Source organism: Suncus etruscus, chromosome 2, assembly GCF_024139225.1.
Source record: "Suncus etruscus isolate mSunEtr1 chromosome 2, mSunEtr1.pri.cur, whole genome shotgun sequence".
NCBI classification, from domain to species: Eukaryota; Metazoa; Chordata; class Mammalia; order Eulipotyphla; family Soricidae; genus Suncus; species Suncus etruscus.
Window position 1 is genome coordinate 158,609,830 of NC_064849.1, and position 23,402 is coordinate 158,633,231.

The 23,402-nt window shown below is 35.5% G+C and overlaps 1 long non-coding RNA gene across 1 annotated transcript in view; it reads left to right on the top strand.

Moving 5' to 3' along the window:
• The window catches only part of LOC126001994 (uncharacterized), a 148,123-nt gene that overhangs the window by 20,987 nt on the left and 103,734 nt on the right, over positions 1-23,402 (top strand). The window contains exon 2 of the long non-coding RNA XR_007492885.1: positions 6,746-6,863. This is a non-coding gene — a long non-coding RNA (uncharacterized LOC126001994). The remainder of the gene's footprint in view (positions 1-6,745; positions 6,864-23,402) is intronic.

The window sequence follows — 23,402 nt, forward strand, 5'->3', positions numbered from 1 at the left end:
CTAGGTTAGAAGCCAAGATGGTGTAGTTATGTTTTATTCCTTCTGTGACACTGTAAATAAAAGATCCGTAGAATTTTTCTGCGGCCTTGGCCTCAAGTGTACTGCTGTCACTGTGCTAATTGTCGCTTAACACTTGAAAAGCATCATCCACAGGTTTCTAGAAGTAAGAAAAAAAACCCTCAAAATTTCAAAGGAGAAAGCCAGTAGCAGAAAATGAAAAAGAATGTTGGAAGGCTTGCCTTTCTACTTCAGAGTGCTCCACATTAAAATACATATTTTAATTTTATTTTATTTCCCTCTGACTCTTGTATATTGCTTGTCTGCAGTCTCCTTGATTTTGCCCTGTGCTTGTGTTTATTTATATTTATCCTGTCTCCTCCTTTAGATGATAACATTGTCAAAGGCAGACAGTTTGTCTTGACTTTATAATTCCCTCCAGCATCCTATAGTCTTTTAAATAAGATACACTCAATTAATATTTGTCTCACAAGTAAACAAGAGGGAAAATTAAGGTTTCAGGAAAGAGAGGATAATATTACCAAAAATCATATTAAGAAGCCAGAGTAATCAAAACAGGCATTTGGTCTCTCTGGCATTTCAAGTGAAATGAAAACTGGACCCCATATGAATGGATAAAATGAGCTGTGAGACTGCTCAAGTAGATTACCATTAATGTTGCTGTCCAAACCCTGGACTGTGGCATTTTGTTCCAGAGGAAATCTAGGCCTGTGGTGATTTAATCTTTCCAAATTAGAAGCCTCTGAAATGAGTCAGGCTCATTTTAGTTCACTTTATTTTCATATTGCAGAGTTCATGGACAAACATCCAAACAAATTAAGCTGACTTAGTTTTCTGTGGGTTGTCTAGGATGTTCTGTATGTCCCTGTCATGGTTCTTCATGGTAATATTTAATAGGCTGATGCTATGTAGGTCAGGTTTATGTTGTATGTTTGGAGAGAAAGGTTTGTGTACATGAACCAGACTGTCCCTGGTAACTCAGTTGCTTTTGATGGTGTGGAAGATAAATGTGGAAAGTAGAGACTCTTGGGGTTAAAACTTGTATCAGAATGTGTCATCCTAAGCTCTTCATGAGACTTTTAACTTGATGACAGATTTGAGTGAGGTCATCTAAGAGCCAAGGGTTCTCAATTTCATTGACTCCAATTGATTTTTTTATTCCCTTAGACACATTTTTAGTTTATTTTGGAGGGTAGGGATGAATGAATACAAGTGAACTTAAAGCATTTCTCTTTCTTTACTTTGAGGAGGGCCACATACAGCAGTGCTCAAGTCTTACTCTTGGCTCTGCATTCAGGGATCACTCCTGACCTACCACAGTGTGCAAGGCAAGTTGCCTGCCCAAGGTACTATTGCTCCAGCCCAGCAGCAACAGAGTCCATTACCTTTTCGTAGGATTCTTTCACCTATTTTTCCACCTGCCTCTTTGCTTTAGCATATGTTCTTTAGTACCCTCTTACTGCCATGAAATGAAATTGATATACATATAATCTTCCTAAGCATAAATGAATACCTATTTATAATAAAAATAATTTTTGATAAAATAATATGCTTCTGAATATGTAAATACCTACTTATCATTACACAGAGAGGTTTTATAAATGGCTATATACTGAATATCAGTATATGTGATAGCTACAAACACAGATTAATACACCTTGGTTTATTGGCCATCCAAATACTGCAAATAACATTATTTGTGATATTATTTCTTCAAAATTATAAACAACTCTTAACAAAGTTTCAAAGCAAATAAAATAACTGTCTTCTCTTGATTTACAGTTGTAGTTCCAAACATAGAGGTCTACAAGTCATGTACAGGTTTCATGTATAAAATGTATAGAAGTCCATGTATAAAATGAAGGAGGTTCAACATGTACTTAATCATTAATAGACATCACTCTGCATGATTGTGGGACACATGAATGTTGAGTAGGTTATAGTAGAAAATCATGTAGAAAAGCAGTCCTGGCTTTGCACTACATCACTTTGAATCCTTGCCAGCTAGTGCCATTTGTCTATACTTAACCCATTCCTCAATAATGCCCCTGTGGAAAAGCGTGCTGCCAGGCAATGTTTCTCTTGCTCAGTGCATGTGGGAGTGTGTGTGTGTGTGTGTGTGAGAGAGAGAGAGAGAGAGAGAGAGAGAGAGAGAGACGGAGAGACAGAGAGACAGACAGACAGACAGACAGCAGACAGAGATAGATAGAGAGATAGCTACTGCTCCTGGCTCTGTAATCAGTAGTGACCCCTAGCAGTGCCCATATGTGGTAGTGGGGCTCAAACCAATTTTTAGCATGCAAGGCAAGTGCCTTTATTTCCTTGTATTATTTCTCTGGTTCAGTTCAACTCCTCCTCCTCCTCTTCCTCTTCCTCTTCTTCTTCATCTTCTTCCTCCTCCTCCTCCTCCTTGAAAAATGTTTTGCAGTATTAATGGCTTCTGTTCACCCATGTCAGTTCACTTCTCTCTTTGTGAAGACCAAAAATGCTTCTGTATTCTGTAAGATATTTTCTGGAGAATCAGATTATCCCAGGTTAAGAACACTGAAGTCTCTACCATGTCAAAAAAATGACATTAGAGTGGTATACTATTTTTCAGTATGGATAAAGTATATTGAATATTTCATTAATAGACATTGAATTTTATGCTGGATTCTATTTAAAATGGAAGTTCTTACTTCCCATTCTTGTTTATCTGGTTATTTAACATTGGGATTATTTTATTGTTTAACTTTAGAAGGATGGAGATTATATTTAGCATAAAGTGATTCTTTTTTAATATTAAATAATAGAGAATTAGAATTTCAAGAAAAGACCAAAGGCCCAAAAAGACCCTTTGATCAGCAAAATTTTCTTGAATTTCTTTCTGACAAGTTTGACATTCATGGTAATGGTTACAGAACCTAAATTTTAGTTCTGCAAAAAATAGAAACTCACAAGGTACCTTGTCATTTTACATACAAAGGAATAACTACTAAAATTCAGTCACAGTCTGTTGAGGCCCATAAAGTATACTTTTTACATTACAGTATATTTCAGTAGGGCTATATGTGCAAATTACTTTTCATTTCCTCCAAACTTTTACTTTTCTGGATAAGTTAAAATAAGAAATACTTTTCTTTAAATCTTTTATTTCCATGATTTATACCAGGAACAACATATGAGAAGATTAGCTATTATATGCAGGAAATTACATTCACTTGATTAAACACAAATATTTAAAATACTTTTGCTTTTCATTTGGGAGTGCACCTCACAAAGTACAGGGCTTACAATTTGACTTGTGTTCAAAAAAAACAATCTTGATAATTCTTGAAGAACCATAAGTGATACTGGGCATTAATCCGTGGTTGGCCCATGCAAGCAAGCATCTTAACTCATGGACTATATCTTTAGACCCACAAATATTTTAATATTAATGTAATAATGCTTCTATGGTGCTTTGGGGCATTGTTTTTTTTTTAAGAATTTTACCATTTAATGCTAACAACCACCCTATCAAATAAATATGTTAATTATCACCCTATGTGCATAAACTCCCACAGTTATAATGGCTACAGCAAGTCTATGCTGGAGTCTTATACCAAGTAATATGCTATCACATCTATGCCCCAGTCCCTGCCTACTCCATTCCGCTTATTCCAAGCCTTGAACTTGTGAAGGATGAGTTGCTATATAGAATATTGACTTTCTTAGATAAATATTTGGAGCTTTTCAAACCTGAGAACATGTTATAAATTCTTCAAAGGTTAAATATCTCCCACAATTCTACATTTACCTCCAAGGTCAGCTTGCTTAATTGAGTACAAGAACTTATTTTATCCTGTCCATTACAGAAGCATAGTGAAGCAGAACTCCAAACACTCCAAACACGAAGTTCCTAGCAAAAGAAACCAGGATCTAAAATGAAAGAATAACATAAAATCATCTTCCTGTTCTTTGCACTTTCTATTTCTCTAGAGGAGGGGAGTAAGTTTTGAAATCCTTTATTGAAAAATGAGTTTGAAGTAGACACAAATCATACATATGATTGACAGCTATAAAAAGGAAAGACAATCCAGCCCTTGTTTCAGAGAGACTTGAAAGCAAAACACCTATATTTATTGAGAAGGGGTCACAAACCTTTCAAACATGACTTTAAGAAAAAGAAACATCATCACAGGATTTAGATAGATTTCCAAATTCAATATTAGTTTTTAAGTTCCAGGTGGGAGAAAGCTGAATCAATTAAGTACTATATTCCCAGAACACTGTCTTCAGTTCTCTTTTTTATTATTACTGGTGATGTTGGCTAATTCAATCCGGCCTGTTTTTTCATATATGTATAAATATGAATATATATATTTCAGAAATTGTGTTTTTGCTTTTGTGTGAAACCTCTCTTTTGAAAGTTTTCTTTCTTTGTGTTATGTTCCCGTTCATGTTGGTTTTATTTGGAGCTTTGATGGGCTTTCTTTTCCAAGTTTTCATTTCCTAGTTGGCAGCAGCTCCCTCTGACACCTTCACACAGAAGGAAATATGGCAGGAAGACATGTGCTGGGATGTGCGTCTTTGGGTGTTGCGGGTTCAGGGAAGGAGGATGGAGGGGAGTTTTCTACCCACTTTTATTATACTTGTTAACCTGTATATTGCTGAGTTCAGCTGTTTGGTTTAGAAAATGCACATTTAAATTTTTAAGTGCATATTTTCAGGATTAGTTACATGCTGAGCAGACCCAATATGAAATGAAGTGAATAAGATTGTTTGATTTAGCAAATCAAAGTAAGGGGCAGTTGTTTAATAATCCCCCTCCAGGGACCAGAGCAGTGGCATGGAGTGGTAAGATGCCTGTTTTGCCAGTGCTAGCCTAGGGTGGACCTTGGTCAGTCCCATATGTTCCCCCAAGCCAGGAGCAATTTCTGAGCACATAGCCAGGAGTAACTCGAGCGTCACTAGATGTGGCCTCCCAAAAACAAAACAAAACAAAAAATAATCGCCCCCATTTAATTCTGGTTTAGTTAAAAAATAAAATTTAGATGTTTTGCTATATTTCTATTAATTAAAATATAGTCATCATAATAAAACTAGTTATACAATTATATAACATAGGCTACAAATCAAAATCACTGGAAGGATTAAAAAAATAAATCAGTTACCATGTAATTGATGTAGGATGCTTCTAGGGGCTTCTTACAAAACTTTCCCAGGTAATTTTTTTTTGCTTTGTTTTTGTTTTTAAGGCCACATCCAGCAATGCTTATGGGTAACTCCTGGCCCTACACTCAGGAATCATTTCTGGTCGTGCTCTGGGATTATATGGGGTTCTTGGGATCCAACCCAGGCTACTGAGTGCAAGTCAAGTGCCCTAAACTTGACCGGGTATGACAAGTACTATCTCTGTACAGATTATCTCTCCAGCCCCTTTCCCAAGTCATTTTATTGAAAGTTTTGGTTAAAAGAATAGAGTAGTCTCTAACTCAGGATCATTAGTGTTACCAAAAATCAGAGCAAATGCAGATGCTTGGATCCCATCTCAGTCCCACTGCAAGTATGGGCAGACAAGAGGCCCTTTCATATCAAGAACCTTGATATAAAAGCCCTCTCAATGAATAGTATTAGAAGTCAGAACCTCTACAAGAAATAAATTGAGATTGTTGATAGATTTAATAATTTCACTGCTTTAAGCAGAGAACTGGTACAGACATGTGGGGGCTGCTTAAATAAAGAGCAAACTGGAGGATAAATCAACCAGTTAGTTATAAGCTATTACTGCCTCGCAATTGCAATTGTGGGAGCAAGAGCTAGAGTCAGGCATGTAGGAGAGGGGTGCATTGAGTGGGATGAAGGGAAGAGAGGGGCCTGGAAAAAATGGGAAACTTCTTTTTGGTGGATTGAGTAAGTGATTTTCTATACAAGGCAGAAATATCTTAATGTTTGTTTTTGTTTGGGTGTTACACCCAGTGGTACTCAGGGCTTATTTCTGACTCTATACTCAGGAATTTCTCCTGGCTTGTCTCAGCCGACTATTTGGGACGTTGGGGATCAGACCTGGTCATAGCTTGTGCAAGTGTCTTACCTGCTGAACTATCTCTTCAGCACCCAGAAATTGTCTTTAGAAAGTATAAATTTGGGCCCGGAGAGATAGCACAACGGCGTTTGCCTTGCAAGCAGCCGATCCAGGACCAAAGGTGGTTGGTTTGAATCCCGGTGTCCCATATGGTCCCCCGCGCCTGCCAGGAGCTATTTCTGAGCAGACAGCCAGGAGTAACCCCTGAGCACTGCCGGGTGTGGCCCAAAAACCAAAAAAAAAAAAAAAAAGTATAAATTTTGGGGGAAAGATAAAAGTACTTACTATAAGGTGCATTTAGTTATTCAGGGCATATCTTGCCCAGTTGAAAGTTGATTCTGTAATTTTGAAAGCAAATATGGATTAGAGAGGGCATTGGGAGTTTTTGCCAGGGTATTTACTTTTAAGTTTATTATCATGGCTATTGTTATTATTATTATTATTATTTTGGGGAAAGCCCACAAGTAGCAGTGCTCAGGGTTTACTCCTGGTTATGTGCTCAGGGATTGTTCCCGGTAGTGTCTGGGACTATGTGTTGTGCCAGGGACTGGAGTAAGCCGTCAAGTGTAAGGTAATGCTAGAATCCCTGTACTGTATCTCCAGCCTCAAATTTTAAATATCTTTCATTGAAATGGTCATGTATACACTAAATAATAATTTTTCTTGTATTTATTTTTTTAGGTTTCTTTTTTTAATTTTTGTCGTACCTGGGAGTGCTTTGGGAGTACTCCTGGCTCTGTTCAGGATTGACCCATCGTGGTGCTCAGGAAACCATCTGTAGTGCCAGGATCAAACCAAGGTTGGCCAAAATCAGTCACTTTCAAGGCAAAAGCCTTGTTATCTTTGCTGAAATTAAATTGTGAAATTTAAATGTGCATTATATTTTAGATTGGATCAAAGATGATGAAGGTTGAGCAAGACTGTAGTTTATTCTTTTCAGATCACTTATGGAGCTTTTTTGTTGTTTTAAGATGGCACTTTGTAGTGCCAAGGGCTTACTCCTAGCTTTCTGTGTTCAGGGATCATTCCTAGTGAGTCTTTGGGGACCATATGGGATGCCAAAGATTGAAGTTGGACCAGCTGTATGCAAGACCTTATAGAACATTGTACTGTTTCTCCAGCCACAAAAATTACTTAACATAAACTTACTATTCCATTTTGGGTCAAGCAGACAGTGACACATACATTTTCAGAAAAAGAACTGAAATGAGAAAAGAGGAATACATACCTCATTGAAGGTCATAAAAGAGACAGTTTTGTAGTATGATTAAGCCTGCAAGTTCTAACTCCAGACAAACATCCATTTACCTACAGGAGGACTTTGAATGCTTTACTTAACTCCCTGCGCTTTCATTACTTTATCTACTAAGTGACAAATTTACATTACCTAGCTTACAGGATTTTTATAAGTGTTGAATGAGTTACTACTTAAAGCACTTTGAATAGTGCTTCGTGTTTGCTCAGCAATCATTAAATGTATGCCCTTATTAATGTTGAAAGCAGTTTCTCTGCTTAAGACTCTTATTTTCTAAATTGTTGCTATTAGTGGTTCCTGACTTTTTTTATGTGATTACTGTCAGTTTTAGGAAATGGTGAACACTGAAGGGCATGATTACAGAACAGTGGATTTAGGAATTGAGTTCACTGTCATTTGCAGAGAAAGCATACACAGAAATGTACCCATAACATAGCATAAGTTTTATATGAAGAAATTAAAACTTGTCTTTAAATTTGCACACATTCTAGCTTTTATTTTTTAATTTTTTCCCTCAGAGTTGGGGGTCAGGTGGAACTAGGCTTCACATTCTTTTCAATTGATATCTTATTTCCTGATTCCTCATTTAGAATAGAGTCAATCAGAAATTTATTCTGAACAGGAATAAATTGCTACTCTTTGGATACGCGGTATAAAGGTCAAGAATAAAACAGTTTTTGCATTAAAAATTAGGTAAGTTTCTAAACAAAATGTGATTATAAATACTACTAACAATAAAATTGATTAGCATTATCTGATGCTTTTGATCCAACACTCAATGAGAGGGCAATATTTCTGGAACTTGTGAATTTAAGCTGTTCATGGCCACTTCTGAAATATAGTGACCTGCATTTCATTAAAAATCTTTCCTTCACTTAGAACTTTTTATGCTCTTATGGAGAAGAAATGCTTTCTTTATAGCATTTTCTTTATCCTCTTTTTTTATTTGTTTTTGGGCCATACTCGGAGATGCTCAGGGGTTACTCCTGGCTGGCTATGCACTCAAAAATTGCTTTAAGTTTGAGGGACACCGGGGATTGAACCTAGGTCCGTCCTGGGTCTGCTGCTTGCAAGGCAAGCACCCTACTGCTGCGCTACTGCTCCGGCCCCTTATTTATCCTCTTTAAAATAGTTTTACAATACACAAATTGTTAATTTGCCTTAATTATGGTGTGAGCCTACAGAAGAGGAATGAACAATATGTGGTATTTGTATCTTTTGGCTCTGTAAGATTTGCTAAGCTTTTACAACTGATGAAATACACCTAAGGCTATTCTATACTCTTGTAGTTTTTGTATTCTGGGAATGACCATGGTTGGAACTATGTCCTAAATTCAATAATAAAGAAATTTAAAATGTTCACTCTATGTTTGAATTGCCCAAACTCAGCCTGGACAAGAACCTTATTATCTTTCTGATGGAAGGGAACAATTATTTGCTCCTACTAAGGAAATACATATTTCATGATGCTGCTTTACATTCTCCAATTTCTTGGTCAATGAATAGAAAATTCAGGTAATTATAGGGATTTACCCTCCAAGCAAGTAGACTAAAAACTGATGTTGAGTAATCTCAAAAAATATTAGGGATTTTCAATATATATTTATAGCCCTCCACCTATCAAAGGAATTAGCATTCTCTAATATCAAGATTTAGTATATAAAGTGGGTTTATGGATTAAGCTTATTAAATAATACATGTATGTTACAGAAATTTTAAGGTTGCTATTATCATTATTGACAGATTTAACAAAGCAGATTAATTGACTTGATTTAGGAACTAAGATCCCATAATATCTGTGAAAAATCTTTTGCTCTTTTGTACTGTAGAAACACTTGTGGAAAACACTATTTTATTTACTTCATTCATTTAGTGCATATGTAGTTCCAATTGACTTCAGCACCAATCACAGGATGCAGATAAGATAAATCCTCCGTTTGATATCTTGGATGAAAATGAACAGATCAACAACAATTTTATCTTACAGTTTAATCACAAAGCTGAGTCTGCTTTAAATTGCTTCCTAAAAAACTGACAACTTAAATATTAAAAATAGAAAGTTGTAATAAGTTACTGCCTACAGACTTGCTTGGAAGGTAATTACCTTTATACAGTCTATAACTCACTAGCTCTGATGGAGGTGGCAGTGAGTTATTGTGCTTTTTACTTTGTCAGAAAGACCTTAATAACTTCATCATGACCTGGTACCTTAAAGTTACGGATTGCATGCCGGACATAGAACTTTCTTTTTTTTATAGAGCTGCACTTTCTCCAGTGACTAGCAATTCCAGTAGGAATTTAAAAATGGTAACTGTATCTCAACTATATTCTCATGTAATGTCCTCTATTAATATAGTTTTAAAACTTCTTATGTGTTACTGTGAGTAGAATTGACATGTTTAAAATATTTGGTGTATTATATTGTGTTGATAAATAGTAAATGGTAATTTATGGGTCAGCTATCTTACATCTACTTTTATGACAGTACTAAAATAATCATTTGTTCAGGGAGGGCCATAAGAACTTATGTAGAACTTATTGTTTTGTTATTTCATTTGGATAGAATTTCTCCTATTACAGATTATTTCTCTATTTACAGTAACCTGTGGATGAATTAATGGGGATATAGCTCAGTGATATAACATGTTTTGCATGTTTGAGGTCCTGGGTACAGTCCTCTGTATACACACATTGAGAAACACATATGTTACCTGGATGTTGTAGAAATGGTAATGTGTTAATAGATGGAAAAGGAACAATTAGTTATAAAGATCATTAAATTTCTTGTTGGTTAATGTTCAAGAGCAGAGACTAAAAGATGTGAATAAACAGAATAATAATCATATTTATGGATGACATTCTCAAGGACAGTTGCACCTCAGTAGGGCAGTTTGCTTATACTGGCATTATTGACAAACTTAACATTAAAATCGTAGTTATGATGGACTTTTGTTTTTATATACTATTTTTGGGCAACACCTAGTAGAACTCAGGTTTACTCCTGACTCTGCACTCAGGAATCACTCTCAGTAGGCTCAGGTCACCATTTGAGATGCCAGGAAAAGAACTCAAATCAGCCACAAGCAAGGCAAATACTCTACCCATTGTCCTATCACTCTGACCCCAAAGAAATTGTTTAACTAGGATTTTAAACTAAAAAATGAAATGGAATAGATTAATATTTGCTATTTAAAATTTGGTATAGATGGAACTGTGGTTATAGTACAGAACAAATATCCTACAGATAGGATATTTGCCTTGCATGTGTTTCAATCAGATTTAACCACCAGACATCCATAAGGTCTCTTAACCCTGCCATAAATGATCACTGAGTGCAGAGAAAGGAGTAATTTCTAAACATTGTTGGACAAGGACCAAAAGCCAAAAATAAAATGAATGTAGAGTTAGCATTTGATATATTTGTTTGTAATTCACATATATACATAATTATGCTTATTAAAATGTTTATTAAGAGTTGCTGAGAGAGCACAAAGTGCTGAGCACTTGCTTTGCATGCAGAAAGCTTAAATTTAATCCGTGGCATAGCATTTTCTCCTGAACACTGCAAGAAGGAACCTCAAGCATTGAGCCAAAATTATCCCCAACCATCATCAAGTGTAACCCATAAAAAACCCAAATATATAAAAGTTCAATATCTAATTTAATTTATTTTTGGTATTGTAGTTTACAGTACAGTTAAAGGTAGGGTTTCATACATAAAACGTTTTAACACCATTACTCCACCTTAGTACCTGCTTTCTTCCATCATTGTTCCAGTCTTCCCAATACAACCCCACCACCACCAGTCCTACTTCACCTATTTCCTACTGATCAACCACTTCTCAGTTTCTTTTGCATCTGTATGTTATTTTTCTTCTATGTTTCTTTATGTCACACATATGAAAGAGATCATACTGTTTTTGTCCCTTTCTTTCTGATTAACCACTTGGCATGCGGTTCTCCATACCCAACCATGTACCAGCAAATTGCCTGGTTTCATCTTTTATAACAGCCAAGTAATATTCCATTGTGTATATATACCATATTTTCTTTATGTAGTCATCTGTTCTTGGGTACATGAATTGTTTCCAGATTTTTGGCTACTGGAATTGAACCCATGGAATTGATGCCAAGAAATGGAAATTCTGGTTCACATATAAACTCCATTCTTTTGAGGTGCTTTTATTGTTTACCAAAATGGCTAAAGCAGTCAACACTCTCATCAGCAATGAATGAGGGTCCCTTTTTCCCACATTTGTGAGAACACTGGTTGTTTATGTTCTCTATGATATGAGCCAGTCTCACATGTGGAAGACAATATTTTATTGTTATTTTGATTTGCATTTACATAATAATAAATGATGCAGGGAATTTTTCTTTAATTAATTTTGGCTGTTCCTTTGTCTTGTTTGAGGAAATTCTTCTCCAAGTATTTCCCCATCTTTTAATGGGTTGTGTTTTTTCTTATTAAGTTCATCATGCACTTTATGGTTTTTAGATATTAACCCAAAGTGGAGTTGAATATTTTTGTCCATTGTTTCTTTTTACTCTTTTCAGATTGATTTAATCCCATTTGTTTAACTTTGCTCCATATGCTTGGCCAATGGCATTGAATCATTGAAAATAACTCTAGATTCAATGCTATATAGTGTTCTGTTTATGTTTTCCTCTCTATACATTATAGATTCCTGTCCAATATCAGGTTTTCATTCATTTTGAGTTGACTTTTGTGCATGGTATTCAGAAAAAGGTGGAATTCAGTCTTTTCCCCATGATCAACCAAATGTCCCAACACCATTTGTTGAAGAAAATGTTCTTGTTCCAGTTCAAACCTTTTACTCCTTTGTTGAATCTGAAAAAAATTTTTTTTTTGGTTTTTGGTCACACTCGGCTGGCAGAGGGGTTACTCCTGGTTCTGCACTCAGAAATCCCTCCTGCCAGGCTCAGTGAATCATAGATGCCAGGAATCAAACTGGGGTCTGTCCTGTGTTGGCCACGTGCAAGGCATTTGCCCTTCCACTGTGCTATCTCTCTGGCCCCAGAATCTGAAATTTTTAAAAGCAAGTTGTAGTGATTCTTTCTCTAGAGACATGTAGTGTCTTGACTTGCTATTTCACAACAGTGTTTATAGAAGCACTATTCATAGTAACCAAAAGGTGGAAGTAAGAAATGTGCACCAGTGTTCATTAATAAATAAATTAATATAAGTATATAAAATAAACTAATGCATACATGTACAACATAATTTAGCATTTCAAAACAAAATTCTGACACATTTTACCTCTTGTTTAAAATTTTTAAGCATTGTGCTAAGTGAAATAAGAGTCAAAAGACAAATGCTGGTTAAAATTATTTAAAGAATCATGATTTACAAAGTCACTGGTAGTTGACTTTTAGCCATATAATATTTTAGGACCAACCCCACCACCTGTGTCAATTCCCATGACCATTGTTGCCATACTCTCCTTGCCTGCCACCTTGACAGGTACTTTACAAAGTTTAGTGTTGCAGCTTAGATTTCATGTTTTTAATGTTGAGTCTGTGCTTTGGATTTATAACTATACCACTCTCCCACATCACTAATGTAATGAAACTCGAAACCCCTGTTCCCCCATTTCTTCTCTTTTTTATATTCATTCTCTTCTTAGCTCTGGAGTCAAGCTCTGATCTAGGCATCCCTCCTTTACTACATCATAATTCCTAATCCAGTTATCTTTATACTACAGATAAGTGATATCATCCTGTGTTTATCTTACTTTTTCTAGCTTAGTTCACTCAACATGATATCATTGAGTTTTAACCTGTTTACAGAAAATTGCATGATTTTATTGTTGCTTGAAGCTGCATCATATTCCAGTTCCAGTTCCATTGTGTATGTATTTCACATCTTCATAATCCATTCATCTGTTATTGGACACCAAAGGTGATTCCATATCTTTTCAATTGTACTCATTGTAGCAATGAGTAATGGTGTGCCCTTTTGAATGAAATTATCTTGTTCATTTTGGGGGCCACACCTGGTGGTGCTCAAGGGCTACTCCTGGCTCTGTACTCAGAAATTACTCCTGGCAGGCTTGGGGGACCATATGGGATGCTGGGGACTGAACCTCGGTTGGTTGTGTGCAGAAAGCTCTGTGCTATTACTCCAGTGTTTTTAAGTAAAAAGATAAATATTGTATGATTCACTTATTTGAAATATCTGGAGTAGTGAAATTCATAGAATAAAGAATAGTGATCGCTGAAACTGTGTAGGTAGGGAGTAAATCAGGGGAAATAATTTGTTTGCTGGATGTAAAGTTTGCATTTGGAAAGATGAAAGAAGTCTGAGAAATAATTGTTGGTTAAATTGCAGGACTGATATATTTAAAGCACCTAAAGTACATATAAAACAGTGTCACAAGGTAGCTGGTATTTTTTTAAGTTATATTTTACTAAAATATAAAACCAAAGCTGACAAAATGTCAGTATGAAGTAGTAAAATTTTGAAAGTAAGAGAAACAGGACAGATATAAGGATGAACATTTCTCCACATTCATAAATATGCAGTAGTTATCAGTAAATATATGCATATTTAATAATATATATAATATATTATATAATATATAAAGATTTTATGTATAAAATATAAATATATAAATATGCATTGGAAAAAATAGTTTTCTTATCCTGGATATTATTTAGGGGAATTATTTGCCTACAGTAGAAAAAATTTTTTTCAATGTTTGACGTAAGAATGAGAACAGAAGAAGTTTAGAAGTTGTAGATTGGTATTTGTTTATTAGTATATTATAATCAGAGCATTATGTGTAGAGTGATCAGTTTTCTTAGAATGTATTAAACATTACCATAAACTCAAGGGCCTGTTAGAACATATATGCTTTGAGTGGCATTAAGATTTAAATATATACTAGATTATAGGAATTCATGTGTTTTGTTTACTATAAAATATGCCATGATTTTTTGTTGATATAAAATCAACAATGTTACCAAGCAAAATGAGTAAGATATTTTCTGAGAAAGAAACCAGGTGGAGATTGAATAGCTTCATCATCTTTATCTTATAGATGTAAAAAGATTAAAGTGAGTGCCATGTTATGACAGTAGCTTCATCTAAGCCCTTGTTTTATAGGAAAGTGATTTGAATGTTATCCCAGGAATATAAGGGTGTGTAGGGCGAGGAACCCTTTGAAATAATATGGTGAAGATTAACCTAAGACCACTTCACAGGATTTTTTATGTCAGTGGAGAAAAGATGCTTTATATCTATGGGCAATCTAGTTTAGCATCTTATAACGATGATTTTGTTGTCCTAGGCTGTATTCTTCAATGTACCTGGTTTTAAGTCATAATGTTCAAGTTATTAGAATTTGAATAGTGACTGTATAAAAAATAAATACCTTTGGGGGGGCAGAATGATAGCACAACGGTAGGGCATTTGCCTTACATGTGGCTGATACAAGATGGACCTTGATTTAATCCCCTGTGTCCCATATGGTCCCCCGAGAGAGGAGCAATTTCTGAACACATAGTCAGGAGTAACCCCTGAGTGTCACCAGTCACCGGGTATGGTCCAAAAAGCCAAAAAAAAAAAAAAAAACCCAAAACAAAACAAAAACAAAAAATAACAACCCAATACCTTTTTATGAATAATTTTTGTTCTTCTGTCATCTTGAGATTTTATTTGTTCATTCTAGAACTTTAGCAAATAAAAAAGGTTACAAAGATGACTCTGCTTTTCAGTTACCCATTTTTTTAAGTTACATAGATATAAGTAAGCACTGGTACCACTTGGTGATATCAGCAATTCTTTTTTGTTGTTGTTGTTGCTGTTTTTGTTTTTGTTTTGGGCCACACTCAGTGACGCTAAGGGGTTACTCCTGGCTATGCGCTCAGAAGTCACTCCTGGCTTGGAGGACCATATGGGACGCTGGGGGATCAAACCGCGGTCTGTCCAAGGCTAGCGCAGGCAAGGCAGTCACCTTACCTCTAGTGCCACCGCCCAGCCCCAATATAGCAATTCTATACATTCTTCAGGAATGCTTTTGTACTCCTGAACAAACAAACAAACCAAATTTGAGACATAATATTTGGATTGGAGTGATCATGGCATTTTATAACCTGTTATTTTCTCTCCATTGGATGTTTTAGATTATAAACTTTTTCTGGCCATTATAAGTGGTACTACAATAAAATATTTATCTTTAAATCATTTATTTGAGGGGCTAGGGGAATAGTCCTGTCAACCTGTCAATTATTTGGAAAGTCTTATTATGTATGATCAGATAACTTCAAAAAGCATGCCTTACTATTTCATATAGTACCATAAATATTTTGAAGTGTGGCTACCAGTGTTTCCATTTGGATATGCTTATTGCAGCTATTGCTTAAAGCTAATCTTTGATATTTTTTTTCTGGATAAAGTACACATTAAGGGAAATAGAATCCTTGCTAACAATAAAAATAATGACAAATTGATGGCTGAGTAGAATTCTGGTTTTTTGGGGGGAGCAGGAAAGACATACTAGAAGGGTGCAGGGGTCACTGCTTGCTCTGCATTCAGGAATGCTTGTAGGATTATATGGAGTTCTGTGGATAGAATTCTGGTTGGCTACATGCAATTCAAGGACACTATCAACTGCACTATCATGCTGGCCCAGAATTCTGTTTCTTATAAAACAGATTTATTTGAGTAGTTCTTCCATGTGTTTTTATCAATGGAATTCAAACCATTTCTTGCTTTGGAGTTATAATTTATATTTAATTATGGGGCTATGGAATTCAGGAAATTCACTTCCAACACAGAAAAGTTGACATTGGTGGGTATGCATATTCTTGTTTGTGTTATGGAGAAGAGGTGAGAAGTGACAAAGGTAATGCTCAAGTCTTGGTGTTAAGAGGAACATTGAAAGTAAATAAAATCTTTCTCGTCATTAATTGCACTCTAATCCAGTCATGATAAAGGGCATGTGAACAGACCGTAAGGTTACATTCAAAACAAACAAACTGACCAAGTTCCAGGAAATGAATGTATTTATCTAAGAAATATTTGGCCATGGCACAAATCTTCACTTTGTTTACTAAGCAAATGACTGTTGGGTTCCTTGAGGGGCAATTGGTGTGTGCTCTCTTGATTTTCTTTTTGGTTTTGTTGCGTTTTTTTGGTCATATATGGCTGTGCTCAGGGTTTATTTCCAGCTCTGCTCTCAAGAATTATTCCTGGCAGTTCTCTGGGGATCATTTGGGATGCTGAGGATTGAAACCAGGTTGGCTGCATAGAAGGCGAACTCCCTTTTTGCTGTACTGTTTCTCTGGCCGAGGTGTGTGCTGTCATGCTTTCAGAACCATCTATCACTCAACTTCTGTTTGCCAGGGACTGGAACTGGCTTTATAAAGAGATGAAAACTGGGGTGGGAACCAATAGGAAAAATTACGATTTAAATTTTCTCTTAAACACACCACAGATTCTTTCTAGCTAAAGTGATCTTACAAAAGAGGAGATTTGACAAGAGCTGACTCATTTCTATTGATTTAGTTTTTGGAGCACCCACAAGTGATTGGTCAACCAGGCAGGTGGTTCAATGCAGATGCTGGAAGATGCTGAGCCACACAGTCTACATTGCTCCGGAGCTTCCAGGGCTGTGTCCAGTGATCTTCCTGTGCCAGGTGGTGCCAGGAATCCAACTGATGCTTAGCATGCACATCTACCTACTACACTGTCTCTTGGCCCCAACTTTGCTTTATTATGCTATTTTATTTTTCTATTTTTGTCTAGGTTCTATGATTTACAATGTTGTTAATAACTTCAGGCCTAATAAAATTTCCAACACTCTGTCTGCCATGAAATGTCAGAGTCCCTCAAGGTTTCCTTCACTTTGACTCATTGTTCTTGCAAATGGCAATACAGATTTTTGAAGTTGAGGATAGTTTTATGCCCATTGACAACTGGATCAAGAGCAGGAAAAGTGCTTTCTGTGGCCTTCTTAAAAGAAAATTAGCATAAAATTTCTAGGTGATAATTCAGACTACTGGCAAGTGGCATTTAATACTAAATAGCATAGAAATAAGACCTTTAAAATATCCGTTCTTTTATATTGGGGTTAGGGACTAAGATATTTGTTCCTCAGAGGGACAGAATCCATTCTTGCCTTTCTCTTATAATATAATGTCTTAATCCTACCTTTTTCTTCTTAAAATTATATAAGTTATGTTCTGTTAGTTTGGGAGTTTGTATGTAGGATATCTGAAGTAGTTCTTTTTTTTAATTCCTAAAGAAACACTTATGTACCCTTTGAAATATTCTTGTAAGTGAATCAAGATCTCAGTGATATATGCTTTTGCATTTTTATTGTTTATTTCAAAAGTTTCTTATAAATGAAAATTTAAAAGAAGTCAACCAATCACTGTTTGCAGATGACATAATACTATATTTAAAAAACCCAAAAAGACTGCCAAAAAGCTTCTAGAAACAATAGGTTCATATAGCAATGTGGCAGGCTTCAAATTTAACACACAAAAGTCAATGGCCTTTTTATACACCAATAATGGTCGAAGAAATGGACTTTAGAAAACAATCCCATTCACATTAGTGCCCCACAAAGTCAAATATTTTGGGGTGAACTTAACTAAAGAGGTGAAGGACCTATAAAAAGAAAACTACAAAAGCCTGTTTCAAGAAATAAGAGAGAACACAAGGAAATGGAGACACATACCCTGCTCTTGGATTGGCAGGATTAATATTATTAACATGGCAATACTTCCCAAAGCATTGTACAGATTTAATGCAATCTCTCTAAAGATACCCATGACATTTTTTCAAAGAAGTCGATCAAACACTTCTAAAATTAATTTGGAACAATAAACACCCACTAATAGCTAAAGCAATACTTGGGAAAAGGAATAATTTTTCCAATTTTAAACTGTATTACAAAAGAATAGTTATCAAAACAGCATGGTATTGGAATAAAGACAGATTTCCAGATCAGTGAAATAGATTTGAGTATTCAGAGAATGTTCCCCAGACATACACTGAATTAATCTTTGATAAAGGGGCAAGAAATTAAAAATGGGACAAGGAAAGTCTCTTCAAAAAGAGGTGTTGGCACAACTGGTTAGCCACTTGCAAAAAAGCGAACTCAGACCCCTATCTAAAACCATGCACAAAGATCAAATCCAAATGGATTAAATATCTTTATATCAGGCCTGAAACCATAAGGTATGTAGAATAACACGTAGGTAAAGCACTGTATGACATTGAGACTAAAGGCATCTTCAAGGAAGAAACAGCAGAGACAAACAGATAGAACTATATTAAGCTGAGAAGCTTCTGCACTTCAAAGGATATAGTGCCTAGGATACAAAAGCCACCCACAGAATGGGAGAAACTATTCACCTAATACCCATCAGACAAGAACTAAGATCGAAAATATACAAGGTAGTGACAAACTTAATAAGAAAAAATCATATAGCCCCATCAAAAAATGGGGAGAAGAAATGAACACTTTGTCAAAGAAGAAATACAAATGGCCAAAAGATACATAAAAAATGATCCACATCACTAATCATCAGGGAGATGCAAATCAAAACTACAATGAGGTACCATCTCACACCACAGAGACTGGTATACATTACAAAGATCACAAAGATCACAAAGTGCAGGCAGGAATTTGGAGAAAAAGGAACTCTTATTCATTGCTGGTGGGAATGCCATCTAGTCCAGCCTTTATGGAAAACAATATGGAGATTCCTCAAAAAATTGGAAATTGAGCTCCTTTTGATCCAGCTATTACACTACTAGGGAAATACCCTAGGAACACAAAAATGCAATACAAAAATTCCTTCCTCACACCGATATTTATTGCAGCACTATTTACAATAGCCAGACTCTGGAAACAATCAACATTTCCTTCAACAGATAAATGGCTAAAGAAACTGTGGTAGATATACACAATGGAATATTATGCAGTCATCAGGAGATGCAGTAATGAAATTTTCCTATATGTGGATGTACATGGAATCTATTATGTTGAGTGAAGTAAGTCAGAGGGAGAGATAGACACAGACTAGTCTCACTCATCTATGGGTTTTAAGAAAAAATTAAAGACATTACTGTAATAAGTTCCAAAGACAATAGAGTTAAGGGCTGGAAGGGCCAGAAGGACCAACTCACAATTTGAAGCTCACCACAAACTGTGGTGAACGCTGTTAGGGAAATAACTACACTGACAACTAGAATGTCAATGTTAAAGAATGAGAAAAGTAGAATGCCTGTTGCAAATACAGGCAGAGTTGGGGAAGGGGAGTCATTGGTGGTGAGAATGTTGCACTGGTAAAGTTGGGTATTCTGTTTATGACTGAAATCCAACTACAAACATGCTTGTAATCAAGGTGCTTAAGTAAAGATTTATAAAAAAAAAAAAGAAAGTATCAAATGTGCTTCTATATACAGCAATAGTTTGATTTTAGATTATCACAAATTAAAAAAACATGTGATCTAATTAGAGTTGAAGTAGAATTTTTGTTTTAATTTTGCAGGGAGTGGGGGTCTTCTCTAGCTTTGTTCAGGAGACTGGGGTTCCTGTCAGGTGTTCAGACCAGTGATGGGCTGCTTGAGCCTGTAGTGCTTTCAGTGCCTCAGAGGCTACCCTGGCAGTATTCTTAAGGGCCATGGTGTGGTGTGGTGTGGTGTGGTGTGGTCTGGTGTGGTGAGTGAGAGAAACTAGGAGCCTCTAACATACAAAGCATATGCTTCAGCCATGGAGCTATTTTTTGGTATGTTTTTATATGCTTTATTTAGAATGAAATCTTAAATTAATCAATATGTGAGACATATCGAATATGCTATGAACACTTATGGCTTAGCAAACTCAATGTATATTTCTAAATATCAAATCTATTTAACTAATATACTCATTGGAAAATTTTAAAAGATATTCGTTACTTAATTGAGTAGTTTTGCTTATATATTATATTTGCCTATATATTCTATATATTATATTATAAGATGAGCTTTCTTTTTTCTTGCATACTTGCCCTTTGAGACTCAACTTTTTACTTTATTCATTGAATTGAAATGCACTGAATATTCATTTGACATGAATAACACTACTAGTCTATCTGCTCTACCAGAGTTCATTTGGGGGAAGGTTAGGAATGCCTCCTGCTTGGACTAGAAATGCAGTTTGAGCAAATGGAAACTTATTTACCTGAAATTAATGGGTAGGAATAGATTCTTACTGGCTTTGGTAAGTTTTTAACAACTGAAGGGAAGAACTACTAAACAGTTAAATTAAGCATTTCAAACATTTTGTAACAAGTGATTAGATCAGGGATATTTTCCTTTCCAACTTGAATATTAGTGGGAGGATATTCATTTTAAATTAGCTGATTATTTCTCATTTGTATGATTTTTAACAAAAACATACTATTTCTTAAACATCACAAAGTGTAAAACTTTAATAGTTTAAATTTATAATTGGGCCGAAGAGAGAGCATAGTGGTAGGGCATTTGCCTTGCACACAGCCAATCCAGTATGGATGGTCATTTGAATCCTGGCATCTCATATGGTCCCCCAAGCCTGCCAGGAGCAATTTCTGAGCACAGAACCAGGAGTAATCCCTGAGCACCGCGCTGCCAGGTGTGACTCAAAAAAACAAAATAAAACAAGACAAAGCAAACATTTATAACTATTCATTGCTCTCTTAATTTTCTGTCAACAATTATTGTGTCCACAAATCTAAATCATTTAGGCGTTAAAATATGTATCTTTTTTATTTTTTTTTATTTTTCATTATGAGAACAAAGAGGCAAAGAAAGAGGACAAGGTAAAGTTACAGTGGAAGGACAACCACCCATAATATAATTCTCAGAAGTCCCCTTGCTGATATCTTAACTTTGAAATTTCAGCCAAAGAACATTAAGATAAATAAGACAGAATCCATGTACAATTACTTTGTCCCTCAAGTCCCCAGATCGTATCACATTATAATATTTCTTAACAGCACACAAGGCAATCTAAAGCCATAAAACTTACATAACTCCTTAAACATTACAGGCATAGTACTTTTCTACATTTTTATGTACATGCATATTAGCTTAAGTTAACCTCAAATTTTAAGTGGGTTCTTTTTAAGGATTAGAGTCAAAGGAGCACAGTAAAAATGGTGTTAGAGTGGCAATTGTTGTTTGCATAGGCCCACCAAAATATGAGGGACATGGCCTAAATACAAAGAGACCCGACCCCTGAAGTTTTCTGCACAAGACCAACTCTAGGCTCCAGGCAACCTAGATCGTCCAATCCAAATATGTATCTATTGAGCGTATAAAAATCACTATATTATTTTGTTGTTACATTTTTTAAATTATTTATTTATTTTAATTAGATCACTGTGAGATACAGAGTTAAAAAAATGGTTGATAGTTGAGTTTCAGTCACAAATGTTCCAACACGCATCCTTTCACCAGTTTTTATGTCCTGCTGCCAATATCCCCAGTTTTCCTCTTGTTCCTCCCTCTTGAGCCTGCAGACATCTTTTATCTCTCAGTTTTCATCTTTCCCTACCTTCCTTTTAGGCACCATTGCTTGCAATACTGTCACTGAAGGGGTATCATCCATATCATTTTATTTCCTTTCATTATCTAGTTCTACTCCAGGTTGATCATTTCCAACTATCATTGTCATACATGGTCCTATCTGCTATTAAGTTTTATATCTGATAACCATGTACTTCAAAATCTGACTCTATGTTTCATGAGATTGAAAAGTCTCATTTCTACTGTGTGATTTACTTAAGTTATTCAGCCTTGCTCAAAATTAAACCAGGGTTAGCAGTTTTCCACCATTAGTAATGAATCAAGACACCAGGAGAGCAGTTGCAGAGGGAAATGAGAGGTTCTGATATTATTTCTGTGTCTTCTTTCTGCTCTTATCTTTCTCTGCACATTCTTAGATAAAACTCAGAAATTATTGCTGTGTGTGTGTGTGTGTGTGTGTGTGTGTGTGTGTGTGTGTTTGAATCGAGAAAAAAAAACTGATGAGCTCCATACAGCAGCCTGTACTAGTGATCAAGATTTTGTTTTTATCTTTTTTTGAGTATCACTAACAGTTTAAAAGTGCTTATTGGAGCAACTCTTTACTGCCTTCATTTTATATACAGATTGCTGTTTTGGATCAGGCTTGCTAGCTAATTTTCTTGTTTATTAGCTAAACAGTTGTCTTAATGGCTACTCTTTTGACAAAGAAAGAAGTCTTAGTTGCTCTGAGAGGAAAACCTGAATTATAAAAATCACAGTGAAAGGATTAAGGAACATCTATATTCCTGTTGCTACTGAGTTGTTCGGTAGGAGAGAAAATCTGATGCTTGACCTTGATTTCTGACTGAAGTAATAAAGATGTACATAATTTGACCTTTATCCTTAGCATGGAAAACAGCCATTTCTGTTAGAGATTTATTTTCCTTTGTTTTGGGTATGGAAAAGAAATCTTTTCCAACCTTACTTTCAGAAGCTTTAATGAAATTGTTTTTCTGGAATATTTAAGTTTCTATTTTTATAGAAACATCTAATTTGAATTCATGTTCAATTAGCTAGTTATTTATCTTGCATAATTTGTACTTGACTATTTAGAGGTTTGAAATATTATGTCTAAGGGAGAAATGTCTATGAAATAAAAAGCAAAATCCATATACCACATGGCATCATGACAATTGTACTCTTTTAATAGATTTTTTGATGAGAACACAAAGAAAAGACATTTGACATTTATCTGAGGGAGACAATTTATGATTATTTAGAAATAATTTTGATCAGTTGAAATCAATGAGGGCAGCAGCAGTGGAGCTAGTTGGCTGTGTCTCGAACTAACATTGCTCACAGTCTCTGAACCCAGAACACTTCATGAAGACGAGTCTCCAAGTTTAAAAAGTATACTTGTGTTAAGAACTCTACAAGTGAACGAGTTTAGAACAATAGTACAGTAGGTTGGATACTTGCCTTGACTCAATTTAGTCCCCAGCAACTAATAAGGTCTCTTACTCCTAACAGGAGTGGTTCCTGGGCACAGAGTCAGAGTAAAACCTGAATATATC